Source organism: Pseudorca crassidens, unplaced genomic scaffold, assembly GCF_039906515.1.
Source record: "Pseudorca crassidens isolate mPseCra1 unplaced genomic scaffold, mPseCra1.hap1 Scaffold_72, whole genome shotgun sequence".
Lineage (NCBI taxonomy): Eukaryota > Metazoa > Chordata > Mammalia > Artiodactyla > Delphinidae > Pseudorca > Pseudorca crassidens.
Window position 1 is genome coordinate 129,575 of NW_027136324.1, and position 6,336 is coordinate 135,910.

Consider the following 6,336-nt stretch of genomic DNA (forward strand, 5'->3'; position numbering starts at 1 on the left):
TTCTTATACTGAATATCATGCTTTTGAGGCTCATGTTTTAGAATGTATCAGTAATGTACTCCTTCGTTTGGCCTAAGAATTTTTCTTTTTAATCCATAAGATTTCACGTACATTCACATGGCACCAGGGTTTTTGGAGGTTGTTTTTTTTTTTTTTTTTTTTTGGAAAATATATATTTTCAATTTTAACCATTTAAAGTCTACAGTTGACTAACATTAAGTACTGCTTCCCTGCCTGGCCCCAACATACCCCCACTCACCTGGAGCTTCCAGTAGGCCCAGAGGACACAAGCCCAGCCATGCTGCCCTTCCTTGGAAAACCGAACGTCATCCATCATGACCATGATCCCACTATTAGTGCCCCTCATTGTAGCAAAAAGAACCCCGGACATGGATAGACTCTAGTGAAGAGGGCAGCTGCCCCCAGGCAAATTGTTGTGCTTGGGACAAGGAAGCAGTGTCCTGGGACCTGCAGTCACCCTGGGGTCACATGAGGTACAGTGCTGGTCTCCTGAGGGCATATTCTGCTGAGGTCCCTGCCACGCCCCTATGGAGGAGAACCAGTGAACACTTAGGGACATCTCTTGTCATTCTTTTCTTCCTTCCTTCCTTTCTTTCTCTTTTTCTCTTTCCACCCGGAAGAGGTAAAGCTTGACAAGAAAAAAGTAAATGACTTTCTAGACCATCCATATTTCAGGGCTGCCTCATGGACCTGTCCTTATTTTCTCAATAAAAACCCTTCAAGGAACTAAGATGTTCTATGTGTTCCATGCACGCTCACCTGTGTGCCTGCCCCACACAGTCCCCCATCTTCCCTTCCCTCTTCCAACACTTCACTTTGCTTATTCAATGGCAAAGATTGCTGTGAGTTCCAGCATGGTGTCTGCCTCACCCCCTTCATGACTGTCTTGCTGACTCAATAGCCTTTGTTCTGGCTGTTCGGGAACCCTCATCTGTCCTCTGCTCAGGGACACTGCTCATCATTAGCAACACCCACCTGTATTCCTCACTGTTCAGGCCCTGGGAAATCGGCTGTCCTGACCTGGGACAGCTTTAAATATAAGAAATTGCTACCTTCCACCTCTGGTGTCAGAAGGCTGGGTGTGTGGTCCAAGGCTCTTGGAGGTGTTTTGCATCCTCCCAGAATCTCCTCTCACCTCCCTAAGAAACTCTACTACCAGGAGACCTCCAACCAACACCCTCCATTAGGTGCTGAGCTGTCAATATTTCCAGCCCAGAAAGACCACAGCCTGTGCTTTGCAACAGGGAAAACCCTCCCCTCTACCTCCAGTCCATCCAAGTGCCCCCACCATTCCTCAGCTCGCACAGCCCACAGACGGTTTCTGAGTCTGTACAGCAGGGGAAGTCCCATAGGTGTCAGGTCCTGAGTCTCTTAGACTAGCTACCATGTTCCACTCAAACCTACATGACGAGTCCATGGTCCTCTGGTAGTGCAGGGACCCCTCCCATGTTCCTCTTCTGGCACTGTTGCTGGATCTCCTTCCTCCTTAAGTCAGGGGAAAGAGCTTGGTTTCTCTGGGCCTGCGAGTGGGGAAAGGTAGGAGGAGATGAGCGGGCTAGAGTCCAGTCTATTCTGCATCCTGTGGGCCCATGACTCTGGTGGGTGGAAGCAGAGGGGGTAATGGGACAGCAAGGCTCTTGGCCTGCTTAGTGGCTCGGGATTTAGGGCACATTCAATTGGAGGCTGAACCTAGTGGAGCATGTTGGTCAGCAAGCAATTTCTGCATGTGTAGGAACTGAACCAGTTCACCAAGCTCTCTCAAAACTAATAAACACTCTTACTTCTGGCAACAGGGGAAGGGCAGACGATGTTCCAGGAAACTCCTCTTTAATCTCCTGGGAACATTCTGACAGGGTCTTTGAAGATACAACAAATGTCTGCTTTGGTTAAGAAGACATTGGGTGATTTGAAGGTACATTCTGGTAATGTAGAAAACTACAGTACTTCAAAATTAAAATCCTATTTTATGATTTAGAATCTACTGTACTTAGATGACTGATAAATTGTTTAATGAAGGCATTGGTAAAAATAAAAGCTGAGAGCTACAGAGATTTTTTGTTTTTGTTTTTGTTTTTGCATTACCTGGGCCTCTCACTTTTGGGGCCTCTCCGGTTGCGGAGCGCAGGCTCCGGAGGCGCTGGCTCAGCGGCCATGGCTCACGGGCCCAGCCGCTCTGCGGCATGTGGGATCTTCCCGGACCAGAGCACAAACCCGTATATCCTGCATCGGCAGGCAGACTCGCAACCACTTCGTCCCCAGGGAAGCAGGAGAGCTAAAGAGTTTTAACATTACTTTCTATTTTCATAAATTTTACATTATAGTCTAAAACTGTGGCATGCTTACCTATTTGTCCATCTATCTCTCCTTCTCCCTCTCTCCGTAGTGTCAAGATGTTCGTCGCTATTTGGTAGGTGCCAATTCTTCTGCAACACGCACACTTCATTGTGTAGGAGAAGTGGTAACGTTTGTTCACAGGAGTGTAAGTGAGGAGGTGATGTGCGGGCGGGCTGGGCCACTGCAATGTGGTGAAAGAAGGACAGGCATTGTCCACGGGGGCTGGCCCCTGGACCCTAGGCTCCTGCTTTTATCCAGACATCTGGGGCACCCTGATTCACTCTTGACCCAGTAAACAAGGAGCCTAGAATATCTCTGTGAGCAGTCCTGGCCAGGAGCCCTTCACATACTTCTCTCCATTTACATCGTGGGCATGGAGTTCTCTCAAAGATCTTCAAAGTTCTCAGTTCTTCTGATTTCTATAGTCTTCGCTTTTCTTCATGCCAAGGATGTCACTAAATAAATTAGCCTATGTATGATTAATATGAACATATAGTGTTGATATATTAATAAATATTATTATATTAAAATAATATTAGTATATCATATTTAACATTTTATTTACATTATATGTACATTTATTTATATAGTATTATTTTATTATAATAAATTAAATTAATATATATAAATAAGCTATTAATATGAATATATATTACACCTGTGAGTCAGGATTTGCCTCCTGGGTGCTCAGCTCTTCCCACTGAGCCAGACTGTTTGCCTGAAAAAATGAAGACTTCAGGGCAAAGTGAAATGTGAGGGGGAGGTGGGCAGAGAAGACCCAACCTGCAGTCACAGTGAAGAATGAGGTGTGTTCTCAAGACCAGCTTGAAGTGCACATTCTTAGTGAGGAGAGTGGATGCAAACACTGTCGCCCGCCCCGTGCGCCCCATCTGGAGTGGAGAGGGGAGGAAGCCTCCTCCAGGTATTTCTTCACCGGCTCCTCCCACCGGACCCCCTCTCCTCCCCAGTCTCTGCTGTGACACTTGTTTTTGGACATCTGGAGGTGAATTTAACCCTCCCCCACTGTTCTCCTCCCTCCTGTCTCTCTTTTCTTTCCCTTCATTGAGACTCTCAGGCCTGCTATCAGGTTGGCTGGGGGCCACAGCCAGTCGTAAGCACCTTCCCTGCAGCCAGTGAGCTGGCCTTGCCCCATCTTCCTCCTTTTAGAGCTGTGATAACTGGGTACCTGCTGTCACTGGAGACTTTCCCTGCTGTTATTCTCCCCTCGCCAGGTGGTTGGATGTGCAGGACAACTAAAGGCGACTCTGACTTTCCCCGGGTGTGCATGGTAGCACCTATTGTAGTTTGCTAAGGCTAGCCACCTAAGCACAGGCTGTGCGTTGTTTTAAGATATAGCCCAAAAATACAATAAGAAAAAAGCTCCCCTGATAAGGTTGGCGTGACTAAATATATTCAGAACTTCATTGAGCCTATTCTCATACACTCAATTTACTACAGCTTTAGAGGTTTCTAATTTCTACTCAGATTTGCAAAGATTGGTCACTGCGAAATTTATTAGCTGTCATTGTATTCCAGATGGCAGAGTAAACAGGGACTAAAGGTAGAAACACCTGCAAAATACCTAATATGGTCAAAAGTGTCCGACTACTTTTAAAATGTTATTGATTAACCATCCAGACAAATGAGAAATGCCAGAGAAAAGTCAAATAGAGACATGTATTCATTCAGCCAAAAAGATGAACGAAGTGAGAGGTGAGGTGAGGAAGCTGGCCCAGTGTGGGCGGTGGGACCAGGCAGCTGTGGCGGCAGCTCTACCACATCCTTCACAGGGCTGCTCTCTCAGCCCCCCAGACGGGCAGCTTTTTTGGTAAACTCAGTGTAAGGATATCAGCCGTTCATCAGGCACTTCTTTGGCTTCACATGTGAACAGGACCCTTGTAGCTGCAAGGTTTACAAATTAGATCCTCTGCAGTGGCTAGTCTGTGTTCTGTGCTCTCCTCAACTGAGGCTGCTTCTGGTGTCTATCACAGAACCTATAACACGTCCTGAGTGTCCAGGCTTACAGCGGTGCTGCTTGAGACTGGGCTGTGACATATCCATGTCTGGCATGTAGCAGGCATTGAATGAATATTTATTGGGGACAAGGAGGCTAAACTGCACAAGCATCTACTCCTAAGCTGCTTCACACAGCTTGTGACTGTAGCTGAGCTCCGGAGACCTCACTGCCTGTGGTGGGGGCTAAAGCTCTCACAGCTTGTTTCATCTGCATGTTGCTTTCCCCCTGATAATATGATCCTTTTAGCGTCTCCTCCTAGAGTTTTGCATTGACCAAGTGAGAAAGACCAAAGTTGTTCCAGTCTTGTGTCAGGCTTTTAAAGCTCAACTACACTGAAAGCTCATGAGAGGTACAGTATCACGTGGGGGTGACTTTCAACAAGAGTTGTCACAGTGGCACTAACCTCAACAAGTCTATTCACTTTTTGTATAGAGGTTTTAGTCCAATACTCTGCTCAAAAAGTTCAGAAGGCACACTTTGTGATATTTAAGCCCTTTGCTCTTGCTCTAGGGCAAGATTTCTCAACCTGGGGATTAACGACATTCTGAGCTGGATAACTTCTCGCTGTGGGAGCTGTCCCGTGAATTCTGTGATGTTGAGCAGCAGCCCTGGCCTCTACCCACTAGCATCTCCTCAGGCGTGACAACCCAGAATGTCTCTGGTTACATCCATTAGTCCTCTGGAGATAGGGGATTGAGGAAAAATTCCTCAGCTGAAAATTTTTTCTCAAGTGGCACCAGTAGATTGCAAGGAGAACAAAAACGACACCAACAAAAGACTCACCAAGACTTGCCCAGTGATGGAATTATGACAAACTAAAGAATAGGCTTTCCTTGTGTAGTATCTTCAGGCTATTTTTGGATACTTCTGTGCAGAGCTGACTCGAAGTCCTCCATCCCTTAGTGGTATTTGGCCCAAGGCCCCAAGATGCCTTTACCTAAAGTGTGTTTAATGTCACGTTTGTTTAATATATTCCCCCGGATGTGCCCCTCTGTGTGCCTGCATCAACAGCGTGTATCTACTTAGATTATACAATGTGAGAAAATAGAATCCTCATTATTTCAATAGCCTCCAGGGTAACAATGCACAATGAACCTAAACTAATTTTACTGATAATAGTGAGACTTTGCTACCAGAATATGTAGTAAATATTAGGAAACAATCTATTTTACAGTAATAATTCAAAATGAAGTTAAAGAAATTTAATCATCATGACTGTTTACCACAAGAATCAGGTAGTGTAGCATGTTAGGTGGTGCAGCAGGGTGAAGATGACAAGACAAATATCTCTAACGTGTTCCCCACTTACTCATCTCTAATATATGGGGCACCACTCAGGGTGCACACGGATGTGCCACCCACACCTCTGGCACAGAAAACACTCACTTCCCAGATGCTGGAGTGCCATCAACAGGCAACTTCCAGCCAAGATCCCCTCAGGCAGCCTCAACCATGCATGGGACCCTCTCAGGGCTGCCACACCCAATGGTCAAGTGCAGAGGGGCACTTACAACATCTGTGATGGCCACATATGCTTCAGAGCCCCCATGGGCTGAGCCAAGGCTTCCTCGGGGCCGGACTCCTGTTCAACTATGTCATCTGGCCAATCCTGCTCCCTCTCTGCCCTGTCACAGAGGTTGACACCAAAGTTGCACTCTGCTTGCCAAAATCCATGTAAACATTCCCTTCCAGAGAAACTGACATGTGACGGTGGGGAAGCAGTGATGAGAGGGAATTGGGAGCTAGACTGCTCCACAGTTGGAAGTAGCAAGGACCCCTCCACGGGCTAGGTGGGGCACCCATAGTGTCTGGAATAGGCGATGGTCCAGGTGTGCAAACTCTCACAGGTGACAGGGTAGTAATTGCTAGTCACCATCGAAACAAGAAGAGGAGCTTCCGGGTAGAAAGAAAACAGAAAAAGCTGAACCCCCCACCCAGACCCAGGATTTTGACAAAGATATTTT